General features: G+C 36.6%; 1 protein-coding gene across 1 annotated transcript in view; it reads right to left on the bottom strand.

Moving 5' to 3' along the window:
- PCDH15 (protocadherin related 15) overlaps nt 1-6,240 on the bottom strand; it is a 697,494-nt gene that overhangs the window by 471,201 nt on the left and 220,053 nt on the right. The gene's annotated exons all lie outside the window — the stretch shown is intronic.

Below are 6,240 nucleotides of genomic sequence, written 5' to 3' on the forward strand. Positions count from 1 at the left end.
AACACTTTCCACCTATCCCTAGAACATGTTTAATTCTATAGGAACTAAAATCAATCACACCCATATAGTAGTAAAAAAATACATATTTATATTATATTCATGTATTTATAGTATTACATTATTTTATATTGCATCATATATTATATCATTTATATTATTTTATGTTATATTATTTATATCACATTATATATAATTATACATATTAATTATATAATAGTTTTGTTATATTATTATATATACTATATATAATATTATATTGTATTGTTATATTATTATTATATTATATTTATTACTTACTATATCATTTTATATTGTATTATATATTATATATAAATTAACTATATATATTTATCTATACGCTATATAGCATAAATAAAATTTGGATAGTTAATGTTTTTCCTGTGAAAGTCATTTGCTTCTTAAATAAGCAGTTAAAATGCGATGTGGGTGGCAGGGGGATGTCCATTTCCTTTCTAATTAACCTAATTCAATGCAGCTGAAAAAGTAAGTTTTATAGGGAGACAAAGTAATTGACTGTTTGGGTTCATTCCAAACATTAAAATAAAGAAAATCATTCTGTGCACAGAAGCCCCTTATTGCTATAAAACAATTAATTATTCAAAGCTATATAACCAATATGGGTTGCATAAAATCTCTTGCAACAATCTTGTTCCAGTTTAAGCCAATTGGCAGAATGATCAGCTACATCATCTAACCGGAAGAATCCATTGCATGTTAATCCCTGCAAATGAAAACTTAAAGGAAGCTCCCAAATTCTTATTATTTGATCAAAACAAATTTGAAAATGAGGTGCCTGAGTGGCTCAGCTGGTTAAGCATCTGATTTTTTATTTCAGCTCATGTCATGTTCTCATGGTTCATGGGTTCAAGCCCTGGGTCAGACTCTCCGTTGACAGCGTACAGCCTTCCTGTAATTCTCTGTCTCCCTTTCTCTCCATCCCTCCCTCTATCTCTCAAAAAAATATTGAAAATAAGAAAGTGAAAATTTAGCTTTCTGTAGTTTTCCAGTGAGGTTAACCAGTAAGTATGCCATGTTATAGTTGTTATTAAGTAAAATATAGATTACAAGATTCACAAGCTAAGGGAAGCTCTTCTCATGTTCAAATTCACTTCTTTGTCAAGACTTTCTAGGACTTTCCTGGAAGTAGTCTACTTTGATTTCTTGTACTTCTTGGTTTATGGTTCTATGAGCTATACATTCCAGCTAAGCATATGTTCAAATGGTAGTGAGATAGCTACTTGGTAAACTCCTACAGGGAAATAAATGCATGAGTATTCAACTTCATAAAAAATATAAATTTTGATTAGTCTGGGTTTGAATATTAAGGATATATTAATCACATGCAATATATGCTAAAGAAGTAAAATTGATACCAATCAAGTCAACAGCAATTAAACAAAAACTTATAAAAATTATAGGTATACTGCTTTGCAAAGTGACATTGGTCTTTACAAATTACATTTTATTTACCTCAAAAGGACAAACCATTGCAAAACGGGCAGGTTTGTTCAAGTGCACTTCACTCACATTATTTTATAGATAATATCTTGTACCTACTTGTGATTCTTCATACTGTTCAATAGTGATCCCACAAGCATGGTATGGACATACAATTATAAATAGTTGGAAATAAAAGGGTTTTTTTCCTTCTTCTCTTCACGTTTTTCCTTGGCAATTAATATGAATACCTGGCCATGCAGACACTTGCTAGTATCTGTATTCTGCCATGAACAAAGTACTAAGAAATTCGTATGTTATACATTTTGGTGTAGGAGGTATGCTAGGCATGTTTAAAATAGAATCATAGAATTTTAACCCATCCCCCCTCATCCACCCTCTGGCTTCTCCTCCTGAAACCAATAGTATAGTGCATGTTAACTAACTGGAATTCAAATAAATAATTTTAAAAAAAAGAATCATAGAATTTTAGAACTAGAAGAGAGCCTGACATTCCTTCATAACTTTTCATGAACAAAATGAAGTGTATTCTCTGGTTTCTCCACATGTCTTTATCTCAAGCCCTGAAAATGGTCTGAGCAAGGCAGTATAGCTAATAAACACATACCCAAGACAGAACCTCAGTTTTCCAGTTTTATCCGTTCACAATTTAGATATCCTTTCTCTGGGCCTTGCTATCATGTTGGAGATATATAAACTTAAAAAAAATGATGAAAACCTTGCCTTGTTTTGAGACCATGGAAATTGCACACAGAAATCCTGTAAGTGCAAAAATTCATTATTTGGAATTCTTTACCCTATTATTTTCTGACAAAATTTAAAGGCTTAAAATATAGGGAGAAGAATACCATGTAATTATCAATGAACTGACCCTAGAATTAGTTTTTCCAGATTATTGATAAGTATAGGTATAGTCTTTGAGCTTATAGTTTACCATTGATAAAAGAGAACAAATAGTTGGCAGTAAGGAATAGCCCAATAAATCTTCAGCTGAGAATGGGAGTATAACTTTAAGAACTGAACACACTAGGGACTGGGGTACCTCAGCTGGCTGAGTGTCTGACTCCTGATTTCAGCTCAGGTCAAGATCTCATGATTTGTGAGTTCAAGCCTCAAGTCAGGCTCTGTGTTGACAGCCTAAAGCCTGCTTGGGATCCTATCTCTCCCCCTCTCTCTCTGCTCCTCCCTCACTCCTCCTCTCTTGCTCTCTCAAAATAAATAAATACACTTTTAAAAATTGTGAACACACTAACCCAGAGTCCCTTGGAACCACCATGGTGTATATTAATTACTTAATATACATTATCATGAGGAATAAATAATGTATGTAAGCAAAGACACATTCTTACTCGATGAATAATACTGTTCATCCCATTGCCACTGAGTGTTTATATAGATTGAAGCATGCAAAAGGGGCTATTCATTCTGTTTCATTTAATTGGAAATATTTGTCACAAAGTTTTAATATTTTTTAAATGTTTTATTTATTTTTGATACAGAGAGAGACAGAGCAAGAGATGGGGAGGGGCAGAGAGAGAAGGAGACACAGAACTGGAAGCAGGCTCCAGGCTCTGAGCTAGCTGTCAGCACAGAGCCTGACACGGGGCTCGAACTCAGGAACGGAACTCGAACTCAGGAACGGAACGTGAGATCTGACCTGAGCTGAAGTCGGAGGCTTAACCGACTGAGCCACCCAGGCGCCCCGCCACGAAGTTTTAAAATATCACTTTTTTAAAATAATTGAGATAAAAGAAACACAGAATATATGTAAAAGCCAAAGAAAAAAGGAGAAAACCATGCAGATACAAAACAGGAAATAAAAGGGGAGGAGCAGGCAACAGTTCATTCACTCATTATGGCAAACATATAATGAGATGAAAGCCATTTCCTCCCAGCAAAAATAAAAGTGAACAAGGTAACAAGCATGGAAGTCATATCAATGAGGTCAAAATGCTCACCAACATCTGCTTACCCTACCTGCTGGGCCAAATGGTAACTGATATCTGCTTACCCTATCAGCTGGGCCAAATGGTAAAACATAGGCTAAGTAAATTACAACATACTCAATCCACAGACACAGTGAAGTGATAAACGTTCATACTGTTAGAATTCTGCAAGATTTTATTACTTTCAGACCATCAAGTTGGTGCTGTTGAAGTGAAAATATAGACCATACAGTTTTGAGTATAATGATTATGAAAAGGTAGCTTAAAGGTAAGCCAGATCTCCCATCCCTCCCATCATTGGAAAAACCATAGATTCTAATCAAGCAGTTGCAAAAAATCCATTTGATTGAAGAGAAATAAAAGTCACTGAAGACACTCTTTTATAATGTGTATTAGAGATTGAATAAAAAGATATAAGCTAATCAGTTCTTGAAGAGGGTCATCATTTTAACCTGGGCTCCATTAGAATCATTCAGGAGCACTGAACCCTGCATTGTTCTCCAACCCTCCAACAATAAATCAAATCTCCAGCAAGATAAGGATACTATTTTTTTTTTACCAAAACATCAGTTGAACATGTGAATTTGCTTTCTTTAGTGAAATTGAAACTGTAGGAAGTTTCCACCATTATTAGATACCTGATACAAAAAATAAAAGAGATAAGACAGATTTTTTTTTTCTTAGAGACAGAGCATGTGCAAGGTAGGGGGCAGAGGAAGAGAGAGAAAATTAAACAGGCTCGGAGCTCAATGCTCAGTGCAGAACCCAACAGGATGATGGATCTCATAAGCCTGGTATCATGACCTGAGGCAAAATCAAGAGTTAGATGCTTAACCAACTGAGCCACCAGGTGCCTGAGATGGAGCTTTTAAACAGGAATTCAACATTTTAGAGAATTTAATTCAGCGTTTTATCAATGTGATCAATCAGATTGGAAGAGTGACTTAGCCATCCAGGAAAAATTCTGTTGAGGATGTTGGTCTACCCCATTAAGTATTTGAAGAGTTCACAAATGGCCACGGGACCCTTGATATTCCAATTCAGCTGAACCATGAATAAGTTTCCTGAAGGATGCACCCATCCTCTGGTGATAGAAACTCAAATTCCACCCAGCCCAAGGTTTCAGGGCAGAGGACACAAATGTGCTCATCTGTACTGTAAGACATAACCACATACCAAAGGAAAACGATATAGCCTCACAGGATAGCATCACCTAGCTAACTCAAATCTATGATTCAGCAGCATATCCCCATCCTGTCCAGTCAGTTGCTTCTGGGTGACAGAACATGGTGGTAACACCACTGAATTGTCCTGTGGATGTGAGCTATTTGCTACACTTCCTTGCATTAAGATACATCCCCTGGGTGGCAATCAGGTTGAATTGCCACCATAAAATGGTAAAGCATTAGACAAGGCATTGTCTGTGCATAAGGATGGTGACTCAGGCAGAACACTACAGGCAGGTAATGCAAAATCCATATGGAGCAATATGTGGTTTTCTCCATAACAGAGGGTCTGTGTCACCAGACATCCAGCTAGCTCCACTGGGGAATGACACTGTATTAGTGACTTAGATGTGGTCTCTGTTGCTGGCACGTTGAACAATTAGTATTAAAGGGAACCAGGTCAGCCTTAGCGAGGCCACCTCATAAAGCCTGTATATAATCCAACTCCTGTCACCATAGCTATTCTGTACATAGACTCATTTCTTTATTCCTGCTGAGATCAGAAAACCACATTCCACAACAGCACCTTTGCTACCATTCTTAATATACAGAGATCAATCCATAGAGCTCTTCCAGGAGGCTGGGGACTCCCTTTATAATATATTTGTCAAACCTTATTGCAGCAAATGTCCTCTGGGGACCCTTGAAGTGTATGAGTAAAGGGTCATACATAAAAATAAATCCATTTCACTTTTCAGCCATCCTGAGTCTTTAAACTCCTCTAAAGCAGTGGTTCTTAACATTAATATAAATCTTCCAAGGGTCATGTTGGAATTACAAATTGTAGTTTAGAAGATATATTTAGTATTTAAAGTAGACATCATCTTGTTGATGCTAATGCTGTTTGCTTGCATAGCGCACTTTTGATAACTAAGGTTTATCACAATAACACTCAAAGTGTGGTCTCCAGATAGCTTTATGTGGAAACTTTTTAGAAACACAAATGTGTGTCTTCACTGCACACTAGTATATTATACATCTGAAGGGTAGGATTCGGGAAGCTGTGTTCTAAAGAGTCACCCATGCAATTCTGATGTTTGCTAATGATCTCTAACCTTTGTTTGTAACATGCTGGAGAAGTTTCAATATTTTGACCTCATCATGTATAAGCTACCATTGAGACCTGGCTTCTATTATCTGATCTAGCAGACTATTAACACCACTTGCCAGTGTGCTAGATGGCATACTACAACCTGAATCCAGGGTAAGTGCACTCATAAAAAAAGAAGTCAGCCATGGCAAGTCTTCTATTTCACTTTCTGTTATCTTGTACCTTTAGAATTCACTCCCTTAGATGCTTTCTAGCTCCCTGCCAATAGGGTTTGACAATGTCCTATACCTAGTTTGTTGATAGGCTACCTTGTTCTCGAGCTGATCTTATTTTTCTGTTTGAGCTGTCTGTAACCAACATGTGTTAGGGGCCAAGGGGCCATGAGGGCTGGGTAGATCCTAAAAGACTCATCATCAGCTTGTAAAGAAACTGTCTAAGTACAACCAGTGTAAGGCTATTAAGAAGAGGAGGGTTGACTCTCGGGGGATGAGAGAGAGAGAGAGAGAGAGAGAGAGAGAGAGAGAGAGAGAGAGAGAGA

The sequence above is a fragment of the Suricata suricatta genome, chromosome 2, assembly GCF_006229205.1.
Source record: "Suricata suricatta isolate VVHF042 chromosome 2, meerkat_22Aug2017_6uvM2_HiC, whole genome shotgun sequence".
Taxonomy (NCBI): Eukaryota; Metazoa; Chordata; class Mammalia; order Carnivora; family Herpestidae; genus Suricata; species Suricata suricatta.